This window comes from Ursus americanus, chromosome 8 (genome assembly GCF_024610735.1).
Source record: "Ursus americanus isolate L20-20 chromosome 8, mUrsAme1.1.p, whole genome shotgun sequence".
Taxonomy (NCBI): domain Eukaryota; kingdom Metazoa; phylum Chordata; class Mammalia; order Carnivora; family Ursidae; genus Ursus; species Ursus americanus.
This window is the reverse complement of record NC_142134.1, coordinates 12,208,376-12,236,321: the sequence shown is the minus strand read 5'-3', so window position 1 is coordinate 12,236,321 and position 27,946 is coordinate 12,208,376. Positions and strand designations below refer to the sequence as shown.

Here is a 27,946-nt window from a genome sequence, read left to right as displayed (position 1 = left end):
ATGACATATTAAATCATTCATATCCAGGTTAACCTTTCTTGGGCACTCTGTTGCACTTTCCCTTGGATCACTTGCCCAGGGAGAAGCTTCCATGTCCTGAAGCAGATCTATGAGGACACCCACGTGAGTGAGCTTGGTAAAGGATCTTTTATCTTCAGTCTATACTGGAGAAGACTACAGACCTGGCTTACATCTTGATTACAACCTCAGGAGACCTGAGTCACAACACCCAGCTGAACAACAGCCAGATTCCTGAGATGACCGATATTGGTTCCATTTAATTTTTTACACAGCTGCAGATAATACAGCATTCAATCAAGGTTTGCTACCAAATATGGGAGTGAAAAGTTAAAAACTGTGATTAAAAAAAGAAAAATTAGGACATATAAGAATTACCATTTTTAGAGAGCATCATGGGTCATTTAGATCAATATTTCAACAATAAGATATATATCCAAGAATGCTTTACCAAACACAATCTCCAGCATCTTAATATTACCCTCAGATATTAAGAGAAAACCTCAATGCAAGTTATATTCCTTATATTAACTATCATTTATGTGTTATCCTTTAGTGTGCTGGGTGGTTACCATCCACGGTAATCTCTCATTCTCTCTTCCTCTACTGCCCCTTCCTCCAAATCTCTTTCACTGGTGCGCTCTCTTCTCTTCTCATACTCAGTTGCTTCACTCTTTCTCTCTCACAAGCTGTCTTTTTCTTTTCACACATGTACACACTCAAAAAGCATAACCACATGCAATGACAAAGAAATTGGGTTTTTCACATAGAAGAATGAAATGTTTTGCTCAAAACTGTTTTACTAAAAGTCTGAATTAAACAAGTCATCTGAACAATAATGCAAATGCAATCTATCACTTGAGTTAGGGAGATGGCAGTTGTGATGTTTTTCATCTGTTTCAAAAGAAAAAAAATGCTAGAGGCAAGAGTTTGCTTCTTATAAAATTCCATTCAGAACCTTATCATTATCCTGCGAATACAGAAATTATTTTTTTTGTCAGACTACTTTTGCTATCATAAATATAACTATGAAATTTTTAATGCATTCTTAGTTATTGAACCTTTTATATAGCTATAATTTTAAAGTACTTATATGCTGCTAATATTTCCGTAAATTACCCTAGTTCACCCCTGTTGTTTTTTATCTTAGCTCTGCTTGCTATAACTAAACACCACAGACTGCGTGGCTTAAACAACAGATACTTATTTCTCACTGTTTTGGAAGCTAGGAAGTCCAAGAGCAAGGTACCAGCAAATCTGGTTCCTTGTGAGGGTCTTTTCCTGGCTTGCAGAGGGTCTCCTCATTGTGATCTCACAGGGCAGATAGAGAGGGGGGAAGGGAGGGTGCAAGGGAGGGAGAGAGAGAGAGAGAGATTGAGCGCGGGAGCACTTTCATGTGCGCAGTGTATTTGTGTGGGGGGTGTATGTGTGTACGTGTGTGTGTGTGTGTGTGTGTGTGCACACGCGTTGGTTTTTCTGATTCTTCTTAGAAGGACACTCATTACGAGGGTTCCAGCCTCATGACCTCATCTAACTCTAATTACCTCCCAATGGCTCCACCTCCAGATACCTTCACATTTGTGTTTAGGGCTTCAACATATGAATTTGGAAGGAATACAACCATTCAGACCATAACATTCTTATCTTTAAGATAAAATCTCTTCACTATAATAAGGTATGAGCTATTCTTCATTTCAAATGATATTTGTTTATAAAATATTTCTAAGGGTGTTAGTTTGATTTATTAAATTTGTAATCCAAATGGTCTTTTGGGTTTGTTTTTTAAAGATTTTATTTATTTATGTGAGAGAGAGAAAGAGAGAGTTCACGCACGTGCGTGAGAGAGAGCACAAGCAGGAGGGAGGGGCAGAGGGAGAGGGAGAAGCAGACTCCCCGCTGAGCAGGGAGCCCGATGTGGGGCTCCATCCCACGACCCTGGGATCATGACCTGAACCAAAGCCAGATGCTTAACTGACTGAGCCACCCAGGCATCCTGTAATCCAAATGTTTAAAGAATTAAAAAATATTTTTTTAATTATTTTTATACATAATTGTTATTTTTCTTACTAATGATTTGATAATCATCTATTTTCCTTCAAATAACATTGAGTGAACAAATTTTTATGGGTATTTTTAAATGGGTATTTTTAAATGAAAAATTTTTTTAACTCATTTATACCATCATACACATTTATAGTTGATTGGTAGAAATTAAAATGTATTATTCTTTCATCCTATTCTTTCTTTTGCTCCTAACTAGAGAGAGAATGTTAAAACCTTTTTACCAAATAAAATGATTGTCTTTAGAAAATGTCAGGCAATAAGAAACAAAAAAATAGAGAAAAATTATTAACTCTTGTTTAAATGTTTGGTAGAATTCACCTGTAAATCCTTTTGGTTCTGGACTTTTATTTTTTTGTAGTTTTTTAATGACAGTTCAATTCTATTACTAGTAATTGGTCTGTTTAGATTTTCTATTTCTTTTTAATTCAGTTTTGAAAGGTTGTGTGTTTTTAGGAATTTATCTCTTCCTTCTAGTTCTAGGCTGTCCAATTTATGCATGTATATATATTTTTTGTAGTATTCTCTTATAATCCTTTATATTTCTGTGGTGTCAGTTGTTACGTCTCTCTTGTTTCTGATTTTATTTGGGTGCTTTTTCTTTTTTTTTTCTCTCTCTCTCTCTTTTTTTTTTTCCTGATGAATCTGGCTAAGGGTTTATCAATTTTGTTTATCTTTTCAAAGAACCAGCTCTTGGTATCATTGATTTTTTGCTATTGATTTTTAGTCTCTATGTCATTTATTTCAGCTCTGATCTTTATTATTTCCTTCCTTCTGCTCACCTTGAGCTTTGTTTGTTCTTCTTTTCTAGTTCCTTTGGGTTTAAGGTTAGATTGTTTATTTGAGGTTTTTCTTGTTTCTAGGCCTGTATGACTATATATTACCCTCTTAGAACTGCTTTCTTTGTGTCCCAAAGATTTTGGATGGTTGTGTTTTCATTTTCATTTGTCTCTATTTTACTTGTTTGTGTTTGATCTCTTCTTTGATTGCTCTGTTGACTCATCGATTGTTTTGCATCATGTTGTGTAGCCTCCACAATTTGTGTTTTTCCTGTTTTTTTTCTTGTCATTTATTTCTAGTTTCATACCACTTTGATTATTACATCTTGTTGGACTGTTCCCTTTGCCATTATGCAAAGTCTTCCTTTGTCTGCTATTATTTATCCAAAGAAACAAAAACACTAATTTGAAAAGATATATGCACCCCTATGTTTATTGCAGCATCATCTACAACAGCCAAGATATGAAAGCAACTTAAGTATCTATCAATAGACAAATGGATAAGGAAGATGTGATATATGTATATATACACATATATATATATGACCATATATATATGTGGAAGATGTGATATATACATATATCACATATATATATCATCTATATATATATATATGACCATATATATGTGGAAGATGTGATATATGTATATATATGTAATAAATTGTGTGTGTACATATATATGTATATATTATATATATTTTATATATTTATATATATTATATATATATTATATATATTTTATATATTTATATATATAATGGAATGTTATGCAGTCATAAAAAAGAAAAAGACCTTGCCATTTGTGACAACGTGAATGGACCTAGAGTGTATTATGCCAAGTAACATAAGACAGACTGAGAAAGATAAATACCAATTTCACTCATATGTGGAATTAAAAAACAAACAAACAATCAGACCTATAAATACAGAAAACAAACTAATGGTTGCCAGAGGGGAAGGAGGTGGGGAGACAAGCAATATGGGTAAACAGTCATGGGACACATAGCTTTCCAGTTATGGAATGAATAAGTCACTGGAATAAAAAACACAGCATAAGGACTACAGTCAATGGTATCGTAATAGTGTTGTAGGTGACCCATGGTAGCTACACTTGTGGTGAACATAGCATAATGTATAAACTTGGGGAATCACTCTGTTGTACACCTGAAACTGATGTAACATTGTGTGTCAACTATACCCAAAAAGAAAAAGAAAAAAAAAAAAAAGAAGAAGAAGAAAAGAAGGGAACAAAGAGGTAGAACAAAATTGGCATTTTCATAAAAGTTAGGTGCTGTTTTGAATGTGGAACTTTCAAATCTGCTGTGTTGGGCCCTAATGGATGTGGTGGTTCAGTTAATTTGAAGGTTTTCAATTTTGTGCCATTTTACAGATCCTGATATTGGCATGGAATTTGTTTCACTTGGAACCTTAGCAGATAATACTTGTTTTTCTTTTTATACACAGTTTTGTGTAATGTATCCTCTGGTTTCCTGTTCCTACATTGTTGTGACTTAAATTGGTGTCATGGAGTGATTCTTAGGTGTCATTACCACTGGCAGCAAGCAGGAGCTAAAACATATAATCAGTGTAAATTTTGCCTGTATGGACCCCCAGGTTTTGATCTTTGTCTAAATCCCAGGTGCAAACAGACTAAGACAAAAAATTACATATTTCTACTCATAAATGGTAGTTCTACATTGTCTTTTCACTCAGAACATTTGGTCTCAAAGCAAAAATGTCGATAACATTTTTGTAATTAAAAAAAAAGAAAATAATCTTCAGAGAGTATGTAACATATAAATGAAATATTAAATTATAAATACATCCCATTATTTCTTAGAGATTTTCCTAGCATTATTTTTCAAAGATATTGTTTTACAGAGACAATGAAGATTATTATTAGAGTTTGTTTTCAAATCAATATACTATTTATTAAAGTTTGCAGTTGTCTCATAAAAATGTGAGAGGAAAAAAATGTGAGAGTAAACATATAGCAAACTTCATATTAATTACTATTCCGTATTAAAATTAAGACTACTTTTTAATGGAAAATGGGTGACTTACCAGATAGGTGTTTATTATTTATTGATGACTTTTATGTATGCTAAAAAGCAAAATTTCTCACATAAAATGTCAGGTATAACTTACACTCACTACTGGAACAAAATGAAAATATTTCACTGTCTTTGGAAAATTGAGAAGGAAATATGTATGTATATATATATTTTTATGGCAGATCAATCAATCAATCACCAGACTGGTTTGTTTTTTTTTTACCTTAAAAATATTTTTATGCTTAGGCTTAAGTTATTGTAGTTTTCAAACATTTGAGTTGTGGTGTAGTAGATAAAATGAAGCCTCAAATCATTCTCTAATCTCAAGAACATCCTGGCAGAATTACTGAGACTTGTCTGTTAAAATTGATTTCCTCTTAAAGAAAAGTAGGCTTTTCTTATTTGTTAAAAAATGATTTTATCTATTAAGTGTCTTTTCTTGTGAAGATCCTTTCCTTTTATGACCTAAAAAGAAAAAAAAAATTCTTTTTCCTCCTGAGTTTTTATATCCACTATACTCACTAATCAGTAATCTGTATTGCAAACAAAATGGAATGTAATCCAAAAAGAGTAATCTTTTTTTAAGAGAATACAGAATGGCCATCATTTCTAATACTAGTGATCTTAATTTGAAGCATGTGTTGTTTAATTTTATGAGGCTTTTTTATTTAAAAAAAAAAGCAATAGATGGCAGACTTGTATGCTGAATCAATGTCATAGAATAGGAAATCAGGATGTTTACACTGTAATTTTGAAAACTACTGGTAAACCGTAGGCAAGCAACTTTTTTTAGTACACTAAAAATAATTGTAGAGATTTCGATCTGTGGTGCATGTGGTGTCTGTTATTGTTAATGATGATAGTTAGGTTTGCTTGTTGTTTTAACAAGACTACTCAGGAACAGAAGGATATGGTTAAATGCCTTTCCACCTTCTCACAGTGTTTCTAAAGTTAGACTTTATCTGACATAGATGACATCTACATTGAATGGAAAATCAGTTTCTGATGTTTTCTGCATTTGTTGCTAATTGATAGCTCCTTGAACTATAATGCTTTGTAATTAGAATATTTCCAGTAAAAACAAAATATGTTAGAGGAGGGGCCAGAAATTGCAGTTCCTTGCCTGAAATTATGATAATATCTTTTCTGTAATAGCAGAAGAGAAATTAGAATGTCTTGAATATATAGCTCACATATTTGAAGGAATAATTAATTCTAAATATAGAAAGAATGTACCCATAAAAGTAAAGGTTAGATTGGGTAGTCAGAAACTTCAACATGCTCTCAGTATATGTAAAAAAGAAAAAAATAATAATAATGTTCATTTCTTGATCAGTGAAATGACAATTGTGCTTCCTAAACACTACTTAACAAGGTATGGTAAAATAAAATTGGTGAAGTTATGAATGGTATGAGTGTCTTAGGAGTGAGATAGAGGTGCATAGAATTGCCTTTATTTTCTAGTTAGTTTTTGAGGTATAACTTCTAATACTTACATAAGGCCAAAATCTTAAATATGAAATGTTTGTAAGGTTAATTTTGAACGTAGTAAAAAATTACTAAGAACATTTTTAAAAATTTTTATAAGTCTGTACTTATAAAACAGTCAATTCAGAACCCAGACAATTCCTATGGACTGTATTTATAATTTTTCATTTACCTCTATTCTGAAATATGTGTTTTATATTTGGCTTTGCTTCTTTCAGATTATGACTTGATTTTTTTTTTTTATTTGATCAAAGTCTTAGGTGTATTATTTCTTGGGGTGTTGATGGTTAAGAAATATCATTTGAAGGATTACTTTGTTAGAAGATCCAATTACTAACATTTTCTAATAATGTATGAATCATAGAAAATTTGTATTGAGATTTACTAGATGAACCTGAGATACTTAAATCTTTTGCCATAGTTATGAGTCTTGCCCCCTGTATGCCACAACAGTATTTTGAAGTACTATAATTTGCATTTGGCTTCACAAAAACAGTTGATCTGATAAGTTCCTTTTTGCTAGATGCTGTCATGTCCATCTTTTCAATACCCTCCTTGTTCATTATAAGTGCCATTAGCCATACTGCCTAATGAAAGGTACCTCATATCGAGTCTGATTACTGCTCTAATGTTTTCCAGGCGTGCTTGGTGATGAGCCTGGCATATGAAACAATTTCCTACAGTAATAAAACTAATTAAAGTAGGCAGTCATCCACATACCACTTTCTAATGAATTATAATAAGCTCATTAATCTCAACCACTCTTATTCCAAAAGTCCATTGATAGGACCTGTATGTTAGAGTAAAATTCTCAGCCTTAAAAATGTACAACTATTATATGATCAAAGAGGACTTTGTGAATTTAAGTTAAAAAATTTCAAATTGCTGATTAATATTTTAAATGAAATGTATAGCTTCTAAACTCTGCCCAGATTACTTATTGGCAAGATCCCTTTCTATCTGAGTTCTCCTATAATTGATTTAACAAAGGAAAAATGATTCATTGTATAATAATAACTCTTCAGCACCTTGAAGACTAAAATTGAATGAACCAACTCCATATATTTATTTAGAGATCACATGAGAACGATGAATTGAGTACTGGAGATTAAGTGGTAAAAATGCAGCCTGTTTCCTCTCCAGAGAGAGCTGAGGTATCTGCTCAAAATGTCAAAACATAATAACAATTATTTTTTGTTGACTCTTCTTCGAATTTGTGAGGTGCGCAATGAAACAACGTAAGAATTATTATTACATTCAGTTACAGATAGTTTGGCAGTGTAGACCATTGTTCTGGAGATAATTTTACTGACAAGGAGATAAGGTTGTTCAATGTAGCACATGGAGAAACAATTTCAGAACACAAATGTGAATAGTAAGAAAATATATTTTTCGGGATGGTGGGGTTTATTCTATCTTCATTATAATTTGGAGTTTTAAAAATGTAGCAGTTTCCATTTTGAAGCTCATTACTACTATGACACACATGTGAATTTCTCCCTTAAGAAGTTAATTACAAATATGTACATCTTAAAATTGATACAGATTGTTTGTAATGGGTTAACTGAAAATAGGCACATTTTAATTTATGTAATTAACATTTAAAATTATTTTCATTTATGAATTTTTAGCTAATGTTTCATAGTTTTTTAGAGAAAATGAGTTTGGATATTCTGTGCAGAGTATTTTCTTTTATAAAACAGATGTTTTAAAGTCTGACCTTTGTAGGTAGAGGTGTAATGAAACTGTCCCTGAGTAAAATGTCTCCCAATCTGGGATCAGCTATAACTGGGGTGGCCAGTTGCCACGGTATGTGAGGATGAGTTGGTTCCATGTTTGAACAACAGTCAGGAGAAGGGCTTTTGGTACAGATTCCTCCATTACCTAGCTGTATGGTCTTGAGAAAGGAATTTGCACAGCATCTAGTTCAGTCTATTCATGTGTCAGGTATGGGGATTACACTAGAGAAGTGCATTCCAAACTGTCAGAAGTGCCACTAATAGTAAATGTGGTGTTTCAGATAATTTTTTAAAAGATTTTATTTACTTATTTTAGAGAGAGAGAGAGAGAGAGAGAGAAAGCGCATGAGCAGGAGGATACACAGAGGGGGAAGGGAGAGGGAGAGAATCCCAAGCAGACCCCACACTGAGTGCAGAGACCCTGGGGCTCAGTTTCACCACACTGAGATGAGGACCTGAGACAAAACCAAGAGTCAGTCACTCACCAGACTGAGCCACCCAGGTGCTCCTCAAGTAATTTTTTAATAAAATAATTTAAAATATGAAGTGAAACAATTTCCCTTTTTAATCTCAGTGTAGTTCTCCTGAAATCAGGGAGATAGATTTTCTGCTGTGTATGTATCCTTAGTATTTTTCTAGCACTCATGATTTTGACAGAACTGGTGGATCTCCTTGTAATTTCTAAGACCCAAGAGACATGCTGCTGAACAGAAGAATGTGGCATGTCAGTCTTATTAAGAGAAGTGTATTTCTTGAAAGTTATCTCAAAGATAATAGCAAATTAAATAATTTTAGAAAAATTTTCAGAGTTCCAGTTGACCTTGTTTTGAACAGAAACCCCTGTTTGAAAAAGACTTGCTCTGGTTGGTAGATCTAATCAGCAATACCTGTTAAGAGTTAGCTGTACCTTGAATAAACTTTGGTAATATGCTTTAATGTTAATAGGAAACAGGATTCATCATCATAACATGCAACATTTATGAAATTCTTAATACTAATATTTATTGAGTGATTAGAAGTCAGGCAGTCCTTCTAAGTGATTTACATGTATTAACACATATTAGTCTTCATCACTCATTTTAATGTTTACAGCAACCATAAATTAAGCAGCAATATTCTTCTCATTTTTCGTGTGAGGAAACTGAAGTACTCAGATATTAAGGAATTTCAGAAAGGTCAAAAACTGCCAGGTTAATGAAAACATGGAGGTTTGGGAAAGAGTGTCCTCTGTGCGTCTTCCCAGGTACCTTTGCCCTGTACCTCCTTTCCATCTGGGTGTTCCTGAATTATAGCCTTTGATAATAAACTGGTAGTCTAGTTTGCACAATTTTTCCTGTGCCCTTTGTTTGATGACAGTTGCAAAGATAAAGAGGTGAATGCGGTTGATTCAGAACATGAGAAGCCTGTGATGAACGATGCCCGGAGACTCTTTCAGTTGGAAAAGCTACAGGGAATCCTTTCAGCAAATTTGGGACAGGTAACAAATATATTTTAGAGACTAGACCAAACCACGAAGGCTTTGATGAAAGGCTAGAGCTACTGACATTCCACTCTACTTATTATTCATCCAACTTAATGGCTATTTGTGTGAATCTTGAGAAGACTTGACTAATCTGGTGGTAAAGTTATTTTCTGAAGTTGAGAACAAAAATGTCCCACTGCCAGAATTTCCTGAACACCCTTTCCAAGAAGAACATCTTAAACAGCTTTACAAAATAGTACCCATTAAGGATGTCAGGAATCTTTATGTGACGTTTCCCATACCTGATCTTCAGAAATACTACAGATCAAATCCTGGCCGTTATCTTAGTCATCTCATTCGGCATGAAGGTCCTGGAAGTCTGTTATCAGACCTTAAAGGGCTGAGTAAATACTCCTGTTGGTGGGCAGAAGGAAAAGAGCCTGAAGTTTTATGTGTTTGTTTGTCATTAATGTGGACTTGACTGAGGAAGGATTATTCCATGTTGAAGATATAATTTTGCACATGTTTCAATACATTCAGAAGTTATATGCAGAAGGACCTCAAGAATGGGTTTTCCAAGAGTGCAAGGGCTTGAATGCTGTTGCGTTTAGGTTTAAAGGTAAAGAGAGGCCATGAGCTGTATTTCTAAGATTGCAGGAATATTGAATTATTATCGCCTAGAAGAAGTGCTCCCAGCTGAATATTTACTGGAAGAATTTAGACCTGCCTTAATGGAGATGGTCCTGGATAAACTCAGACCAGAAAATGTGTGGGTTGCAGTAGTTTCCAAGTCTTGAAGGAAAAATTGATCATGCAGAAGAGTGGCATAGAACCCAGTACAAGCAAGAAGCTGTACCAGACAAAGTCATTAAGACATGGCAAAATGCTGACCTGAATAGGAAATTTAAACTTCCGATGAAAAATGAATTTATTCCTACGAATTTTGAGATTTTTGTCATTAGAAAAGGAAATGGCACCATACCCTTCTCTTATTAAGGATATGAGCAACCGACTCAAACAAGATGGTAAATTTTTCTTGCCAGAGGCTTGTCTCAACTTTGACTTTTTCAGCTCCTTTGCTTATATGGACCCCTTGCACTGGAACATGGCCTATTTGTGCCTTGAGCTCCTTGAATTCTCAAAGACTTTCTCAATGAATTTGCATATGCAGCAGAGCTAGCAGGCTTGAGCTATGACCTCCAAAATACCATCTTTGGGATGTATCTCTCAGTGAAAGGTTACGATGACAAGCAGCTGATTTTGCTAAAGAAGGTTATTGAGGAAATGGCTGCCTTTGAGATTGATGAAAGAAGATTTGAAGTTATCAAAGAGGCATATATGTGCTCTCAACAATTTCCAAGCTGGGCAGCCTCGCCAGCACGCCATGTACTACCTCCGCTTGCTGATGGCTGTGAAGTGGCCTGGACTAAAGATGAATTAAAAGAAGCTCTGGATGATGTCACCCTTAAGGCCTTCATACCTCAGCTCCTGCAATGGCTGCAGACTGAAGCCCTTCTCCCATAGAAACATAACAAATCAGGCTGCACTAGGAATTATGCAGATAGTTAAAGACATCGTTATTGAACATGCTCGTATGAATCCTCTCCTTCCAAGTCAGCTGGTTCGGTCTAGAGAAGTTTGGCTCCCTGACAGAGGGTGGCTTGTTTATCAGCAGAGGAATGAAGTTCACAATAACTGTGGCATCGAGATATACCACCAGACGGACATGCAAAGCATCTCAGAGAATATGTTTCTAGAGCTCTTCTATTAGATCATCTGTGAGCCTTGCTTCTTCAATACCCTGCTCACCAGGGAGCAGCTGGGCTTATCATCCTCAGTGGGCCACGTCAAGCCAATGGCACGCAGGGCTTGCGATTCATCATCCAGTCAGAAAAGCCACCTCATTGCCTACAAGCAAAAGCAGAGTGGAAGCTTTCTTAATAACCATGGAGAAGTCCAGAGAGGACATGACAGAAGAGGCTTTTCAAAAACACATTCAAGCATTAGCAATTCATTGACTAGACAAACCAAAGAAACTATCCACAGAGTGTGCTAAATATTGGGGGAGATAATCTTTCAGCAGCACAGTTTTGACGGATATAATACAGAAGTTGCATGTTTAAATAAAGACACCTACTGAGGGGGATATCATCAAATTCTACAAGGAAATGTTGGCAGTAGATGCTCCAAGGAGACATACGGTATCCATTCATGTTCTTGCCAGGGAAATGGATTCTTTCTTGTCCTATGGTTGGAGAGTTCCCATGTCAAAATGATATAAACTTGTCACAAGCACCAGCCTTGGCACAACCTGAGTGATTCAGAACGTGCCGAGTTCAAGCATGGTTTGCCACTGTTTCCCCTTGTGAAACCACATACTAACTTCATGGCTGCCAAACTCGGATTCCTCAAGTGGATGCATCCCTGAGTCCTCCAGGGGCTAGGAAAACAACTTCGGCCACTTTAATAGCTTCTGGTTCACTATTAGTGAGACAAACAGGAAGGGAAAAAAAAAAAAAGGAATTGTCAAATGTCATTATGTAGAAATATTAAAAATCCAAAGTAATTAAATTACAAAAAAAGAAAGGTCAGACAGCTAGTAAATGACAAAGGTTTTTAATTTTGTACCTCACATATTTCTGTTTCTTAATTATCTTCCTCTTGGCACACCCAGTAAGCCTTAGTAAACTTAGTCCTCTCAGTTCTCAACTGGAAACTTGTTTCTTTGAACACTATATTCCCACTAACTGGCACATGGTAAGCGCTTACAAAGTATTTGTTGAAAAATGTATGAATGGATTAATTAATCAATAAATCTCTGCCATAATAGACAACTTTAAAGTGTCTCGGGGAGCCTGGGTGGCACAGCGGTTAAGCGTCTGCCTTCGGCTCAGGGCGTGATCCCGGCGTTCTGGGATCGAGCCCCACATCAGGCTCCTCCGCTGTGAGCCTGCTTCTTCCTCTCCCACTCCCCCTGCTTGTGTTCCCTCTCTCGCTGGCTGTCTCTATCTCTGTCAAATAAATAAATAAAATCTTTAAAAAAAAAAAGTGTCTCTACACATAATCTGTTGGGCTCGAAGACTTCACTTCTAGCACTTCCTACCCCGTCCCTTACTGAGTTTTCTTTTGATTATTTGTCACGATTTCTACTATTCATCTTGGGTAAATTGGAACCTGGACAGTTGCTCTGATATCAGAATGTATAGGTTTCGGGGCACCTGGGTGGCTCAGTTGGTTAAGCATCTGCCTTCGACTCAGGTCATGATCCGGGGGTCCTGGGCTCAAGCCCCACGTCAGACTTCCTGCTTAGCAGAGAGCCTGCTTCTCCCTCTCCCTTTGCTGATCCCCCCGCATGTGCTCTCTCTCTCTCTCTCTCTCAAATAAATTTTAAAAAAATGTGTAGATTCAAATGAAAACTCCATTACTTACCTTTGTCCACTGCTTAAGTGAGTGACATTGAAAGATGTATTTAAGCCTTTCTGAGTTTCAGTTTTCTTATCTGTTCAACATAGATATTAATATCTACTCATCAGAATCATCGTACTAACTAAATTAAATGTGTCTGAAACACCTAAGATTGTTCGGCATATTGTAGATGTTTTATAGCAAAATATCCAGACATTAGAGCCAAACAGACCTAATACTATTACAGAGTAGTTCTGGAAGACTGAGTCCGTTATTTACACACTTAAAGCATTAGTTTTTCCATGGTTAATCACAACATACAAGTTCCTAACTCTGGACTATCGTAAGGGTTAAATGAGACAATATATCCAGAGTGCCTGACATACAATTAAAAGAAAATAAATGTTAGCTGCTTCTTTTAGTAATAATTCTCCTTTCCTTTAAATGTTTTCTTATTCTGCTGGTTTAATATCTTGGGGGAAGAAAAGGAAGACAATCGACGGTCTCATGATTGAATACATTTATTAGACTATTTTCATATAGTTTTCTCTAAAGAATAAGCATTGTTTTTGCCTAATAACAGTATAACTCAAATTACATTATCTTGAACACTGTTCTGCTTAAAGTTACTACTGTAGGAAGAAGAGAATTCAGGTCTAACAAAAGTTAATTTGTTGAATCTGTATTTTACAGACCACTGGCAGTTGGATGACTATGATAGGGAGAAGATTTATATTGTATTTCAGTATTCATAAGTTCCTGAATAGAAAGAAACACAATTCAAGCATTCGAAAAATACATTGGAGAGGATTAGTTTGAAAGTAGAATGTGCATGAGTGCATGGATACATGTATCTCTTGTTGGATGACTGTAAGTAAGCCTTGTAAAAATATCTAAGAAGCAAAATTTATTGTAATCAAATTCTCCATTAAAGGCCAGTATTATTATTAGAAATACATTCTTGTGGAAAAACAAACCAAAGCAACACACAAACAAATTAAAAAACCAAACCTATTATTTTATTTACAAAACCAACATCCCAGAGATTACATTTTGTTTCCCATATTCTGTCTTATGTTTGGGGAGGGAATACTCTTCTGCAAAACCAGTGAACTTCATGTGGGATACCACATATAAGCTAGAGGGAGCCATGCATTCCTCAAGATTGCTGTTCTATTAGAAAATGGTGTTAGAAGTTCTTGGTTGACTTTTGAAAACTCTTTATTAAACCATAGTGAATTGATTTATAACTATGTATGGTTAAATCAAATACATTAATACCTGGTAAAAGCTATTTTAGACAGTAGTTGAGCATTTTCTTAGAAGACTTGGGACAAAATTTATAATTCAGGTCCACTACCAGGAACTCAGAAATACTATTCTTTCTTTCCTCTAGAATTTTAGTAGCCTACTTGGCATCCTCACTTCCTCTCTTACAACTTTATCCTCTCCCTTTTTCCCCATTCTTACAGTTTTATTCAAATATGTCATATCCCTACTAAATGTCTTATCCCTACTAAAATCTCTTGTCCTTGAAATAAAGTCTAAAAACCTTCATTCCCCTTGTTCTTAATAAAAGGTCTGGGAAGCATGCATCATATGGCTGATTTTATAGCATTGTCCAGTGTCATTCTGTCTCTTTGTGTTCCATACTTCATCTATGCTAGGTATCTTTTATTTCCTTGAACTTCCTGTGTTCCCTGTTATCTTAGTCAAGGTGTATTTTATTTTTCTTTTCCCACAGCAAAATTATAATCAACTTTCCCAGGTCTCAGCTTAAGCATTGCTTAATCGGGAAAGACTGGAGCGGGTTTCTCTAGAACCTAGTAATTCTCTTCCACAACATCATCATACTTTAGAATTCTGTTCTTTGCACTAAAGAGTATAAACCTTCTTTTTCCATCTTGTTTGCTGCTGTGTTCTCAGACCCTTGTCAAATGGCTAACATTTAATATTCACTTATTTCTAAATACTCTACTGAATGAAAGATATTTAAAGTAATGAGTTTTAAGAGTGCAAACTGATGCCAGACTTTCCCTACAAGTTATGTATGTAGTCTTACAATGTCAGATTCTTACCTCATTGATCTTCTCCCCATGCAGACAGTTTTCCTTGGTATAGAACCTGCCTGCTAAAAAAAGGCCTGATACTCCCTTGGGCTTGGTTGTGTGGCCCAATCTTGGCCAATGGACCAAGGGAATAGTATGCCTTTGATGAAAATAATACTTGCGAGAGGGAAAACTGTGCTTCCCACTGTTAAATCCAGCTGATTGAGAGCATCCTTTTTGGATTTGTGTTTCCCTGCCTACAACTACAAAGGGTCAAGCCCAAGAACTAATGCCTACCCTTTGAGGATGAGTGAAACTAACATAGAAAATATCATGATCGTTGATTATGTTTTTATGCTGCTGAATTAGCTGAGCCTGGAACCACCCATCACTGGTTATCTTGTTTATGAGATAAATAAATATCTTTTCTGTTTAAGCCATTTTTAAATAGCTTTTATTGTTCTTAAAAGCACCTTAATTTGTAAAAATGCCCTCAGGACTTGACTTTCCCTGAGTCCCTCTGATGTAGTTAATCGCTGTCACCTGTTGGGGTTGGGAAGCCTATGCTGTCTATTACTCAGGGAGGACAAGCTTCTTCTCTAATCTTCAGGTTATTTTTCTTCCAAAAAGGCATTGGTCAGAAATCGCCAGAAAGTAAGCCCAAACCTCAGTATCCTTTTGTGTTTACCATCTAAATGATCTCTAAGGATATTTCAGTTTCATTAATGATCCTCAAAATAATTCAAGCAAAATGCTGAACTAGTAAGAAGTGCAAATATAGTCATTTGTTTTTATTGCACTTGCAGACTACATGCCCTAGGGAAGTCTGAAAACTTTCGCTGACCAATTTCAAAAGGGTACCAGGGTTAAGGAGGCCCAGATTATCCACCAGGACTTTATTTATTCAAAAGTTGACAATGGAAGTCAATGGAGAAAGGAGTTTTTCCATCCACTTAACTGTAAGGAAAAGTGTCAAAGGACAGTAGGCTTCTACATGTTTTTGATATTCATTCAAATGATTCCCCTAAAATAATATTGAACTTACCGAGGCTCTGTAAGCAAGACTAATGAACAGGAAGATTCCTCCCCCAGGAATACTCCCTTTTTACTTCATTAACATACTTTGTAAAGATAACCTAAATTCACTGAAGTATCAACATTTCTAAATATGTGTGATCTTCAAGAAATCTTGAACTCTTGGAATCTAGATAGAGTATTTATCATAACACTCTTTATTATCTATAGAACCAGTCATTGACCTCAACTCAGAAATTAGTCATTCAGCAAACATGTAGTTGTATAAACCTCCTTTGTAATGTATGTGTGACTGTGGAATGTTGGCTACTGGGGTTTCTCTGAGCCACCTTGCTCTGCTGTAAAATCTCAGTAATACCACCTAATTCATAGGGTTTCTGTAAAATCACATTTAATGAAATGATGGATTTAATGCCCATGGAACTAAGTAGGCAGTCTTCCCTTATTTTAGCAGAAGTTAAATTTGGAAGACTTTTTTTCTGATAAAATATGGAATATTGAAATTAAACCGTTTGATTTCCTTATGAAGCTAAAAACAAAAGGTTTTGTAAACTTTTTTTCTGTGTTCATTAAAAACTATCTTTATATGTATTAGACAGTCTTGGCTTTAGCTCTCAGGAAAAATAAAAATGACTGCACTTTTCTCAGTTTTCTATAGCTATTGTCTGTAAGTATGAAATCATTGGTTTTGTTATTGAAATATTTGACAGTGTTTTGTTTTAGCTCTTTTGATAACTTTTGTGTTTGCCTTGAGCAAGTCACTTATCTTTTCTATTTCTATTTTCTATTTCAATTTACTTATGAAAGATAGAATAATGATTGCGATGTACCTTACAAAAAACTTAAAATCATATTGAGAGAATGGTGAAAACCAAAGCAGTGTGTTAAATGCCAGATATGGCAACAAAAATAAGAGAAAGAATATTTCTATTATAGAGTATTCTCCTAGATGGCTTTAATGCTGTGAAAGGCCGTAAAATTATTTCCTGATAAATACTTTCTTGAGCATTAAGACGTGAATTGTCCAGGATTAAATATATATATATCTCCAGAGTACTGATTATACAGCACATTTCCTGTTCTGCCTTCATTGAATTGATAATTAGAATACCACCAGGAGGCAGCTACTGGTATCATTAATGGAATATATTTGTGGGCAAAATATCTTTTCTTAAGAATTTCTGGACTAATCTAAGGAAATCAAAATCAATTTTAACTTCAAGTTTCAGCCCAATTTTTTTCTATTAAAGCACTAACGGCATAGAAGATAGTAGATGATTTGCCCATCCATCCATTAATTTCATTGATATTTACTGAACTCCTCTGTGAAAGCTACGGGACTACATGATTTGTGATGTGCAAAGGTAAAATATGATTTCTATCCTCAAAGAGTTTATATGTAATAGGGAAATAAATATACATAAATAATTCAGTTAAGGTTCTCTTCCTTAGTGTTGCAACAAAGGCAAAGAGAACAATTCTGAGACATATGAAAAAGTCTAACCAGATAGAAAGGCTTGAGTTAAGGCAGTGGTGATGGGAATTGAAGAAAGGGAATGAGTTAAAGGAATTTTGGAGTCAGAAAGGGGACTGTTTGTGGGTTAGTTTTAGAATGTGAGAAGATATATCATGGACCTACAGTTACAGCAAATATCAAACACAGCCCAACTTTCAGCAAGATTAACATAAAAACTCACACTATTTATTTCCGTTATTATTACTCAATACATCACCTCCAGCTCTCGAAAAAATTACAAGGCATGCTAAAAGGCAGGAAAATAAGAAGAAACAAAGTAAGGAGCAGAACTAAATTCATATAAACACAGATTTTGAAATTATTACACAGGGAATTTAAAATAATTCTAATTAGTATATTAAAGGCATTAATGGAAAAAAATAAACAGCATGCAAGAACAAATGGGCAATGTAAACAGAGAAAAGGAAACTCTAAAAATCAAAATGAAATGCTAGAAATGGATATAAATGAAAAATGCCTTTGATGGACTCAGTTGTAGATTAGACACTGCCGAGGAAGTGATCAGTGAGCTTGAAGATATGTCAAATGAAACACAAAAAGAGAAAGTAATGGGAACAATATAACAGAATATCCAAGAACTCTGAGATAATTTCAGAGTATAACATGTGCATAACTGGAGTACTAGAAGAGAGAGAGAATGAAGCAGAGGAATGTTTACATAGTGGCCAAAACCTTTTCAAAATAAATGGCAGACATCAAACCACAGGTTCATGGAACTCAGGGAATTCCAAGCAAAAGTATAAAAACTCTACACCTATACATACCATATTGAAGCTGTAGAAAGCCAAAGACAGAAAATCTTGAAAGAATCCAGAGAAAGAATCTTACCTCTAGAGAGAAAGAAGAGAGAAAGAGAGAATTACAATAGTCATCTCATCATCAGAAACCACACCAGCAAGATATGAAGTGAAATACTTAAGTTCTAAAAGAAGTCAAGGGTGGATCAAGTTTCTTGATCACGTTATAGGAAACGTGATGTTATTAATTGAGACCAGAATTATAGGAGAAATTATATGTTGCCCTTCAGGGTAAAGATTTTAGATGTGAAAGTTTGAGTCTGACACACCTGGAACATAACAAGTGGCAAATCTCCAGGAAGCAGTTAGGAATTTGGCACAAGATTTCGGAAGACTGGGGAGGAGGGGATGGGGATTGATGATAACTCTGGAACCGTTAGTTTATAGGTAATTGCTAATACAATAAGTTGTTGAGATAAAACGTTTAAGGGGAGATGGGTGAGGTCTTCAGATAGAAACCTGAAAAGTGTTTTTTTTAAAGATTTTATTTATTTATTCGACAGAGATAGAGGCAGCCAGCGAGAGAGAGAACACAAACAGGGGGAGTGGGAGAGGAAGAAGCAGGCTCATAGCAGAGGAGCCTGATGTGGGGCTCGATCCCTTAATGCCGGGATCACACCCTGAGCCGAAGGCAGACGCTTAACGACTGAGCCACCCAGGCGCCCTGAAAAGTATTAACTTTTAAAGAACAAAGTAAAATGAAAAATATTAAGGAGTTTGAAAAGTATCTGAGGAGAAAATGTGCAGAAGTCCAGGAGGAAGAGATATTTTTTAAAAGGGATTTTTGGGGACGCCTGGGTGGCTGAGTCAGTTAATCATCTGCTTTGGCTCAGGTCATGATCCAGGGTCCTGGGATCCAGTCCTACATCAGGCTCCTTGCTCAGCAGGTAGCCTGCTTCTTCCTCTGCCTGCCACTCTCCCTGCTTGTGCTTGTCTCTCCCTCTCTCTGTCCCCCTCTCTGACAACTAAATAAATAAAATCTTTAAAAGTAATAAAAAATAAAAATGGAGTTTTGTATTGCCAAGTCTAAAGCATAGATCAGGCTGAGGATCGAAAAATGTTTTTACTTAACACTGATGAGAGCAGTTTTAATTGACTTGAGTGGAAACCAGTTTTCAGAGGCAAGAAGACTGAACAATTATTTATTCATGGCTAAATTGCAAATGAGGGTATGGGTTCTATAAGTATAGTTGCTCTTCCAAGAATCTCTTAATCAAAGGAAGAGAAAATCAGGGATAGAAGTTAAGAAAGACAATATATTTGCTGTTGTTTGTTGTTGTGTTTGTCTTAGGAAGGTAGAAAGTTAATCCAGTTTAAGGACTAACAGAACTAATAGAGAATATCTAAGCTAAAAGTTACTGCAATTTAGGGGGCTTCTCTCTTGTACCAGTATTGTGAATATTAGTGAACAAGTGTTTAACCTTTCCCATACTATTCATGATTTTATATAAAACTAACTCTGAGTAATTTATGGAAAACCTATCCTTTCCCCCACCATCCTGGATAATGGAAAGTGTTTGCTATATAAGGCCAATTTATGGCACATTGTGATTATAAGAAGCAAAATTATACCTGTTGTCATACATGCATATGTTTGTTTTTACTATTCTAATAATCATTCCTTTTTCAACTGATTGTCAACAGCACTGTGTTCCCAAGAGTGATATTAGAAAAATGAAAAAAAGATGGATTCCAACTCACACCTGCAATTGAGTCTCATAAACCCAGCAGGGTAAATTGGGGGAGGAAGAAACTGTAAATCTTTTAAATACTCCCCCAGATGATTTAGGTAAAGTCTTCATTCACCCGCTTTTGAAAACTACCTATCTAGTTTGCTGTTGGCTTCCTTTATAATACAGGTTTTCTTTACTTTCTGTTCCTTTTGTTTTGTTTTGTTTTGTTTTTTCTCTTCTTTCCCTTTCTTTTCTTTTTATTGTGTTATAATCCTGTGACTCGACTGGCTCTCTACTTATGGTGTTAGGCATTGCACAGCTGTACAAAATTAAAGTAGCAATAGAAGAAGAGAAATCATATTAAATTCAGAGTCAAAGTGAACAGGTCTATTACTTTCAAGATAATATAATACTATTAAAGTGCAAATCTCTCAATGTGACAAGTTCAGAATAAAGACCTCAAGAATTACAACTACAGTTTCTGTGTTCAAGCAAAATAACTTGACAATTATTGACAGAAATAAGGTATCATTCACCTTTAAACATATTGCTTTCTAAGTAAATCTCAGTCCAATGCCATTTAAAATTGTATGTTCAAGTTGTACACTTTCATAAGTTGTCATTTATTTTCCTTAAAATCTTAACATTTTAATAGATTTGCAATAACATCTTTTTGAACAGTTTTTGTATACTTTCTTAAGCTTAATTAACAAAACACTTACTACTTTCTTATGTGTAAAGAGTACTTCGTATCAAAAGGATTCAAAGACACCATTCTTTCCCTACAGGTGTTTATAATTTAGCCTTTTTACTCAGTGTTTTTGGTGTCTAGTAAATATTCACATAGTTTTAATTTTGTGGTGCTGGGGGAGGGTATTTATGTAAATATTTTTCTGAGTTACCTTTTCTCTATTCATTAAAAATAATTCGAGTCTGGGGGGCACTTGGGTGGCTCAGTTAAGAATCTGCCTTTGGCTCAGGTCACAATCTTAAGGTCCTGGGATCCAGCCCTGCGTAGGGCTCCCTGCTCAGTAGGGAGTCTCCTTCTCCTCTCCCTCTGCCCCTCCTCCCTGCTCTTGAGTGGACGCTTTCTCTTTCTCTCTCCCTCTCTCTCTCAAATAAATAAATTTGAAACAAAATCTAAAAAAAAATAATAATAATTTGGGTGTTTACTTAAGTTCTTTTCCTCTTTACCCTCTGATGGAGGACTTCCTTATCAGACACATTCTCAAGAGTTCTTATGATTCAGAATCAGAAGGGAAGTTGGGCTGGAAGAAGGACACGCGGTCCCTAAGCAAGGACTGTAGGACCCTTGGGAGAACTTGGGAGTCTCTGGGAAACTGCTAGAAGAGAATATTGTAGTAGTAAAAATTATCGTTGTAAACTACGGGTCTAGAAATTATGTTCAAGATATGCAAATGAAGATCTCTGGTTGTTTTGAATTTCTTTTTTGGTCCTGGAATATTTTCGTTTGAATATACTATTATTCTGAGACTATACCACATGTGCCATAGATTCAGCAGGTGACCTGATTGCTAAATATCTTTGAATAAATATTTAGGTTTAATTTAAAATTAGATGTAAATTTAAAAGTATATTTTTCAGGTTACTATATAGACTCTGTAACCAGCCTTTCTCAAAGTTACATATTTCATTGGATAGATTTACCATAATTTAATAACAATTCTTTAATTATTGCATACTTATGGTTGTCTTTAATATTTTGACATTATAATAATGGATATCTATGGTATGGCCACTAATTTTCAGTCATCAGAGGTTTCTTTTCTTTCCTTGTTTTTTTGTTTTTGTTTTTTTCCCCCTTTTCAACCAGTAGGGCTCAGATTTTGGAATGAGGATGGGGTATGAGTATCAGGGCATTTATTTGCATTTCCCCCATTCCTGAAGGTGATATTATTCTTACCACGTTTTTATTATATGTGGAAAGGAATTTGAATCTCTATGAACTTCACATACTGATTAGTGGTCAAAACAAATTTGACTTTGATGAGACATTTTGATCATTTTGATCAGTGTCAAGTTCAAGAATATGGTGGTGGCTGCACTAACATTCTGCACCAAAGTCCACAAAAATAAACCCTGGTGTTCCCTTGAATGACTGAGTGTGACTAAAGCCAAAACTACCGCGACAGATACAGACTTAAGTAAACACCTGCATGTCTTTCTTGTTCACGAATCAAGTAGTGACTCAATATGCAAAGATAAAAGTGCTTTATGTTTATAACCTGAAGGAATGAAGAACTACTGACATACTCGATATGCTAATAACCCCTCCATTTTATTTAATATTACCCTATGTTAGAAATAAGAATGAGCATTTGGAGAGCTTTGAAGGTAAGAGACATGGTAGACAAAGGTCATGGTTTATGTACTTTCTTTTTTCCATCCTTTCTTACTTCTGTTTGCTCATTTACTAATTGAAATATTTTATATAAACTCAATTACTTATGTATAATCTATAAGAAGGTGTAGCAGTTGAAAATTACATTATGTCTATGTACATTGGTTTCCTAGGGATACTATAACAAAGTACCACCAACTGTGTAGGTTAAACAACAGAAATGTGTTGTCTCAGTTCTGAAAGCTAGAATTCTGAGACCGAAGTGTCAGGAAGACTGTGTTCCCTTTGAAGGTGCTAGGGAAGACTCTGTCCCAGGTCTCTCTCCTAGCTTCTGGTAATTCCTTGGTTTGTGACATTAACTCCAGTCTTTACATGGTGTTCTTCTCGTGTACATTTCTCTGTGTCCAAATTTCTCCTGTTTATAGACATCAGTCATATTGGACTAGGGGCTTACCCATAGTACTCTCTTTATTTTAACCAATTACATCTGCAATGACTCCATTTCCATACAACGTCATGTTCTGAGGTTCTGGCATTTAGTACTTTAGCATATGAATTTTGAGGGGACACATTCAATCCTTAGCATTCCATTATATAAAATTGTTTAGAAAGAGGATCCTTTATCATTGAAGTACTATCAACAAAAGATTATTTCATTTCTTTATGTTCATGGATACTTCTCTGCCTACTGGAAGCTCATACCTCCTTCCATGTACTGGATCTCATCTCTTAACACTTGAAGGACTTCCTTCCCTCACTTAGTCCTTCTTTCTCTTGTATTTCTAACTTTTCCTTCCTTACTGAATCATTTTTATCAATCTTTAAGCCTGTTCAAGCTTTTCCAGCAAGAGCGCGCATGCACACACACACACACACACACACACCCCATCTCAATCCTAACCAGTCCTGGAAGGAGCTTATATTTTGATAAATATGTAGTTGGTAACTCCTTACTGCTCCCACATCTTCAGTTTACTTCTGAGCCAATGTAATCTGGGTTCTGCTTCTAACATGCCACCTAGAACTGCTTTGTTAAAGTCAACAATGAGTTTTGATAAGCCCTTACTTTACTTTATCTTTGCATCTACATTATCTTGCATCTAACATCATTAATCTTCCTCTCTTTAAGTTCTTTCCTGCTTTGACTATCATGGCACCATGCTTTCCTCATTCTCAAACTGTTCATTTTCAGTCATTTTTTGTTTTGTTTTGTTTTCCCCAGTCACTTATCATCTTTCAACTGTTGATTTTTCACTACATCAATATTCTAATGATTCGACAATCCATATTCGATTTCTTCAGCTGGATGTTACAAGAGTCACAAATTAAACTCATTTTATTTTCTTCATCTTAAATTCCTCCACCTCTAATTAGATTTGTTGTCAACAAGAATGAGCAACACTTGCATTCACCCCATATATCTGCCAGACACTTTAGATCACCTTTGACTCTTTCCTTCCTTTTTCCCTCCTGTGCCGCCCATATCTGGAAGAGCCCACCTTCTAAATAGCTTTCACATCCACTCCCATCACCCCATTTTAGTTTAAATACTAATAATTTCTTACCAGCCTCCTATCCCTGGTCTTTATCCCATCTAGCCCATTCTCTGTGTTGTACCTACAGTAAGCTGCATAAACTTACATCTGATCATATCCTTCCACGGATTAAAATTCTTTATTGGTACATCAAAGCCTTCTGAATAAACCAGCTTACTACTGTGGCCCAAATGACTTTCAGGATTTGGTTCTCAATTGTGTCTTCTTGCCAATGTACACCTCTCCATACCATTATACTAAAACACTTGTTCCCTGAACTCTTACAATGGTTTCCTTTACTTCAGGAATTCTCATCATCCTGCATTTGCTTGGAAAATGCTTCCCTTTATTTGATTATTAACTAACTCTTCTGACCATTGAGATACTGGTTAGATATTTTTTTTTGTCAAGAAAGCTTTCTCTAACTCTATTACCTTAGTCTCCGTATTTGTGTATGCAACTTGGTGACTTAAAAAACACTTATAAGTCTTTTATCAGAGTCTCGCAAAGCTGAAATTAAGGTGTCATCCAGCCGTCCTCATCAGGAGCTTCGGGGTGTCTTTCCAGCCCATCCCTGATTTTGGAAGAATTCACTTCCTTGGCATTGAAGGTTGGAAGTCCCATTTCCTTGCTGGCTATTTCTCTTATCTCCTTATGATATCCCATCTCACACAGCCATTTCAATTCTCAAAACATCAGTAGTGAATCAAATCCTTACCATGCTTGGAATATATCTGACTTTTGCTTCATATGACGAGATTAGGCCCACCCAGATCATCTCCCTGTTTTAAAGTCAACTGTACTATAGGACATAAAATAATCACCAGGGAGATATCATATTCATAGAATCTAGAGATGAGGGCAGGACAAGTTTGGGGTTGCTGTTGTAGACATTCTACCTACCATGCCTAATTGTGGTTGTTTCCCTTATATATACATGAGTGAATCATTGTGGGAAAAAATGCGTACACGATCCCCATTTTATGAGGGAAATTGATGCTCTCCGAAGTAGTGCAGACCACTACTGAGAGACACTGGTTTTGTGTTAATGCAGACTTGGGTTTATTTCAGTCACTGTATTTTAGTTCTATTGTATAGGAAAGCTGTTAAAACATTGAAAAATGTGGTTAATACCACCTTCATGGTAAAAAATGTGAATATCCACTGACAGTGTAAGCAGAATATTTTTTATTTCAGAATTTCAATAAATTGTACTTTTGTTATCAGTGATTGATTTGTGGCAAGGTCACATAGCTGAACTGTGACACAACACTCAGGTGCAATCTTGTCTATCTCAAAGGAGAGACAACAATGAAAAACATTGCTAGAATTGTAGGGTTTTTTTCCTTTATAATAGTTTTTAGGATAATTTAGTGTTGTTTAATGATCATCTAAAATTTCTCAGTACTCTTTAATTTAATTTATAGGATCTTTAAGCCAAACATTTGGTTTTATAATGGAAGTTAGTTATATAGTTGGGCAGAGTATTCAGGCATTTGCTACATAAGCAGCCATTCAAATGTATATCTATTTCATAAGTTGAAGAAGTTATTCCAAATTCACGTATATGCCACCTTAAAAGACTCCTGCTTTACACTGTGCTTATAATGAGTATTTGAATTTACTACTATGTATGCTGTTACTATCCATTAGTACTCTAAAAAGAACAAAGCATGACCTTTTTTCCTTTCCTTGCTGTCTAATACTGGCTTATGTTTTGTAGCTGTGATCTGTAGCGTCAGCTAAAATTCATTGCTTTTTTGCAGCTTTTTTGTGACCTTCCAGACTCCTGAAACCACTGCTTAAATTGAGTCACATTATCCATGATTCCTGTGTTGCACAACGTTGAGCTTTCTGCTTTTTCTCCTCCCCAGAATTCTACAATTAAGCTAGAATCCTCGAGAAACATCCCTAACGCATTACTTAATCTGTATTCTTCATTATTGTCACAATTCACCCTATAAAACAGGATAGTATACGTTTTTTTAGGATCTGCTAATATTAGGGATATTTTTCCTCTCTGATTTTTACTCTATTAAAATATAAAACTAGAAGGACTTTTTTTCTCCTTTTATTATGCAAAAAAAAATGTATACGTATTACCAAGCAGTGCCCAGTATTATTCACATTGCCCTTCCTCTGTATCTGAGGGTGGCATAAATGTCCAGGGCCCAAGAGCTGGCTTAGCTCTCTTGTCCCAGGTAAATGGCAGAAGGGTGCCCACTACCTGAAGTCAGACCTGCCAGCACTATTTTTTATGAGATTTAAAATTTTTCTGATGTAAAGACAACACCCTGACATTCAGATCTCTGTTGCTTATGGCTCCTAGTAAAAGAAGGCTGCCAAGCAGGACCATGCAGGAAGTTACTCTCAGGCTACAGAGTTAACAGTAAACTCCAGCTGTAGGGGTAATTTGTGTAATGGCAAACAGCATAGCGTTAGCTAGCTTTCCAGGGCTCCCTGAGGATTGGTTACCTTGAATAATTCCAGGAGCTCTGGGGAATCCAGGGGGCTATCCCTAGTTGCCTGGTACCTGGTTTGGTAGGGCTGGTACATAATGGCCCTAAAGTGTGAGGGCCCAATAAGAGAAGTATTTGGAATGTGGACTTAATTAGTTGTTCAAGAAGGGGATCTAACTGGCCTCTGACCAAGGCCTCAAAACTGGGTCAGGATAGCATTTTAAACAAAACAAAAATAAAATAACTGTGTTACACATTTCTAGGTGGGGAATGGGATATGTTTGATGTCTTTAATTACTTTTCCTTCTTAGAAACTGAACTTGAAGTTATGTTCAAACATAATTCTTTTACTTCATTCAGGATTTTGAGGGATAAGAGGTCCCCTATTTCTTATTTAAAGCATGAAAAGCATGGGGTACCTGGCCGGCTCAGTTGGTGGAGCATGCAATTCTTGACCTCAAGTTCATAAGTTCAAGCCCCACGCTGGGCATGGAGCCTACTTAAAAAAATAATAATTAAAAAATAAAATAAAAAATAAAAAGCAAGCAAGCATGACTTCATAACAGAAAGGAATGTTTAACAGGGTATTTCTAACCATTTCACTTTTCTTTCTTGTAAAATCTATATTGTGGGAAGAGTCATAATCACCTTATTTAAAAAATACAGGTATAATGTGATAGTTATGTCTGTCTTCTGTGAGGAAAAAAAAAATGCTGGTATGAGAGAATCTTAAGATCTCCTAAGGATATTTTTTCCCCAGGAATTTTGTATCAAGCAAGTTCAATGGGGCAATGTAAATTAATATTACTTTATTACTTCTTGACTTTCTTTGTTGAGAAGCTCATTGTTGATGAGTTTATAAGACATTTATATCTTAAGTAGAGTTCATAATTGATTTTAATGAAACCCATGAGTTTAGATCAGAAAACTAATTTGTTATGCTTACTAACTCATTCTATGACTCTAGGAAATTTGTTTTCATCTTTATGCCTACAAAATAAAATCATTTTAAGAAGGCTTTGGAAAATGAAATACAGATGTCTGGGTTTTTGTTGTTGTTGTTGTTGTTGTTTTTTAATTTTATTGTAACCACTCTCTGTCCTCCACAAAAAAATCCTGGATGAAACAAATAACAAAATAGTGAAAATTTTGAGTAAATATTTTTCATAAGGATCATGACTTAGATTAACATGTTCTGTTCACTTACTGTATAACAGAAAAGAAATAAGTGAAGTACATTAAAAGAGTTATGCAACTCAAGTTTTTCTTATTAATGTAAGAAAGTGAATCTAAGAGCGTTCTACCAACTTGGAAATGACAAGCCCACAGTCTCATGGAACTGTTTTAACATCCTAGCAGATTTTACGTGTTTTAACATCCTAAAAACAGCAGGGAGACTGTTTTTAATGATTCCAAAAAAAGTAGGAATACAATATATTTTGTTGAGAGGTTAATGAAAATACCCTAAGGATCTTCGTATTATTATTAATG

The 27,946-nt window shown here is 35.4% G+C and overlaps 1 protein-coding gene and 1 pseudogene across 3 annotated transcripts in view; both read left to right on the top strand.

The window, feature by feature from the left end:
* The window catches only part of LOC123788507 (insulin-degrading enzyme-like), a 28,694-nt pseudogene extending 16,232 nt beyond the window's left edge, over nucleotides 1–12,462 (top strand).
* Nucleotides 1–27,946, top strand: part of CCSER1 (coiled-coil serine rich protein 1) — a 1,291,424-nt gene that overhangs the window by 577,170 nt on the left and 686,308 nt on the right. The gene's annotated exons all lie outside the window — the stretch shown is intronic.